At 41.0% G+C, this 3,210-nt stretch overlaps 1 protein-coding gene across 1 annotated transcript in view; it reads left to right on the plus strand.

Annotated features, from left to right (window-relative positions):
• FMN1 (formin 1) overlaps window positions 1-3,210 on the plus strand; it is a 491,267-nt gene that overhangs the window by 98,096 nt on the left and 389,961 nt on the right. The gene's annotated exons all lie outside the window — the stretch shown is intronic.

Below are 3,210 nucleotides of genomic sequence, written 5' to 3' on the forward strand. Positions count from 1 at the left end.
CTGGCGAGCACACACGCCCTATAGCGAAAACCTCTCCAAAAAAAAAAATGATTTCTAGATTTATACATTTGGGAAAAATGCCAATATGTTTAACTTTGAGAGTGTATGTATTCATGCATACACATTCAGAGCAATATTTTGGTTTCATGCAGTCTTTTGACTACAATGGGTTTCTTCTTAATGACACAAATAGTTATCATAATGAAAATAGTACAAAATTAGCAAAAGAGCAATCTTTTTATTTATTTATTTATTAGAGATTTTTACCTTAGGGCACGTGTGCTCTCTGGAGAAAGAGAGAGAGAAAGAGAGAGAGAGAGGAAAAATGAGAAATTACCTCCAGAGGGGATGGCCATGCTGGTAATCCCTTCTTCTCCATTCTCCTTCTGGGATTTTAAGCATACACACATATGTGCCCAGCATGAGTCTGAAGCTACTGGGTATGGAACTCCAACCATGGTCAACCATTTGGGAGTCCAGTGATGTAACCGCTATGCCATCTGCTAGCCCCTAACAAAAGAGCAATCTTAACTGACTAGCACAGGAGGAAAGTTTTCTGATTTTAGAGGAACTTGGATCAAGAATGGAAAGTATTTTTTGGTCAATGGAATTTGGGGGCTCTTCCAGCTATATGGGACAAACTCCATTAGATCTCACCTTTATCACTTTTTTTAAAAGTTTTTTTCAGGGAACCAGCAGTTAGCGTAATGGCTATGTCGCTGGACTCCCACGTAGTTGACCGCGGTTCGTGTCCCGGACCCGGTGGCTTAAAACTCACGCCGGGCGCGTGTGCGTGTGTGCCCAAGATCCCGAGAGGAGAATGGAGGAGAAGGGATTGCGGCATGACCATCCCCCCTAGGGGGTGATTTCTAGCTTTCTGTCTCTATGTCTCTCTCTGTCTGTCTGGCGAGCGCACGTGCCCTACAGTGAAAATCTCTCAAAAAAAAAAAAAAAAGTTTTTTTCATAGGCCAACCTGATGGTACAATGATTAAGGAAGCCAGATCTCACATTGCTTGCTGCAGTTCAGATCCCATCCTAACATATTGTGTATGCATGTGTTCCCCAAATCTTGATGGGGATGCAGAAGTAGAAAAGGGATTAAGGCGTGACCATGCCCCATGGAGAGGTGTGCTCTCTTTCTCTCTCTCTCTGTCTCTCTCTCTCTCTTTCTCTGACCAGTGCATGTACCCTCTGGCAATGAAAAATAAAAAGTTTTCCCAGACACCTGATCTCATATATTGGACTCACCAAATATTGGACTATATATTCTTCCCGCACACTCTATGGCAGTCTGTACTTTCCCTTTTGTAGCACTTAACATACCATATTCTAATTACCTGTTACATTCCAGTGGCTCTTGCAAGACTGACTACTTGAGACAGGGTCCTTAGCATTCATAACAGTCAGCATAGTGCAGGCTACATTGCAGGGACTTGTATTAGCTTGCTAGGGCTGCCATACAAAGAACCTCAGATTGAGTGGCTTAGCCAACAGACATTAATTTTCTCACAGTTCTGGAGGCTGGAGTCCAAGGTCAAGGTGCCAGCAGGGTTGGTTTCCTGAGGCCTCTCTTCTTGCTTTATAGACAGCTGCCCTCTTGTTGCCTCTTCACATGGTCATCCCTCTGTACACACATGCCCCTGCTGTCTCTCTGCATGTCCTTAATCTCCTCTTCTTGGATGGACACCAGTCTGATTAGGTTGTACTTACCCTAAAGACCTCATTATAACTTAATTACATCTTTAAAAGCTGTTTCTTCAAATACAATCACATTCTGAGGTACTGGGGATTAGGGCTTTAACATATGAAGTTTGAGTGGACACAGTTCAGCTCATAACAGGGTTCCTTACATATTTTTGTTGTGAAATATTAGACATGCTCATAAATGAATAAGAAGATAATATTTACATTCCAGCATTCCAACTTCTGGATGCTAGTCTGTTTCTTCCCAGTCAGAGGTAAGAACAATGGATGTAGTCTGGTATCTTACAAAATGTCTTGGACCTGGAGTCAGAGTCTTGGGTCCATATCTGACTTGACCAGTTGCCAACTGTGTGATCTGAACCACCCCCAGCTTTAGCCTCCTTTTCTGTAAAATTCAGATAATAACACACACCACAGCAGACCAGGTGAGACTCAGTGAGGTCTTGTGAATGGGGGTGTCAGGCATAGTATGGCAAGCCATGAAGTAGACATCAGAAAATGCTGGTTCAGCCTGTCGGTTGAAAAGTATGTTAGAAATAAGAGGTATTGCAATTTACCAATGAGGGAGGGTATTGATATCAACAGAGCTCTAAAAGATATCCAGATTTAAAAAAAAAAAAAAAGTTATCCAGATTTCAACAGTATTTCGTGACTCTCACCATTGTAATTTATGCAAACTGTTATTCCAGACTCAGATTTACTTCAGCTCAGCTCAGTTTGGCAGTTTATCTTATTTTAAAAATATATATGGTATACTAATTATATTCAAAGTACTTATTTATAACCAACATTTCTAGATTTTTACCAAGTGATTTCAGTTCCTGCTCCCAAATTCTGGTAGCTAATCACACTGTGGTATTGCCTAATTCGTGGTTTCATGTAGAGTTATGTTAAATGGATTTTAAAATATGTCTTTACATAAAATAATATGATGTCTCATCCTTAGTGTCATGACTCTGATAATATCCAGGAAGCTTTTTATAAATGGTCCTTGAAAAGTTGTAAGAATACAAACTCTCCTCGGAAGTAGAAAAAAAATGTTTCTTTTGAACAAATGGCAGGAAATTGGAGTGTGGAGAGAAGCCGACAAATCTCTGGGATCCTTCAAGAATCAGTGGCTCAGAATCAGAGCCCTTATTGCTGGGCTTGTTTGAGCGACAACCATGACCGAATTTGCAACTCTTCTTGTTGCCTCTCTCTGAAGGTGTTAGAAATAAGGACCTTTGATGGTTCACAAATCTGCTTTATGTTTTCTTTTCCCAAGGCAAGTTGTTTGCTTCCTCTGCTTCTTCATCACACCTACGCCCTCTCCTTCCTTTTTCCTACTCTATTCCTGTTTCTCTCCCCACAGCCTCTTACTGCCCTTTCTTTCTGTCTCCAGACCTGCCTGCATGTTTGGCATTCTGTCCTGATCTGCCTCTGTGCTTCCTTCTTTCTCTCTCTTTTCTCTCTCATTCTTCTTCCCTCCCCTTTTCTTTTTTCTTTTTTTTTTTTTTTTTTTTTTG

This window comes from Tupaia chinensis, unplaced genomic scaffold (genome assembly GCF_000334495.1).
Source record: "Tupaia chinensis unplaced genomic scaffold, TupChi_1.0 Scaffold000062_1, whole genome shotgun sequence".
In the NCBI taxonomy this organism is placed as follows: domain Eukaryota; kingdom Metazoa; phylum Chordata; class Mammalia; order Scandentia; family Tupaiidae; genus Tupaia; species Tupaia belangeri.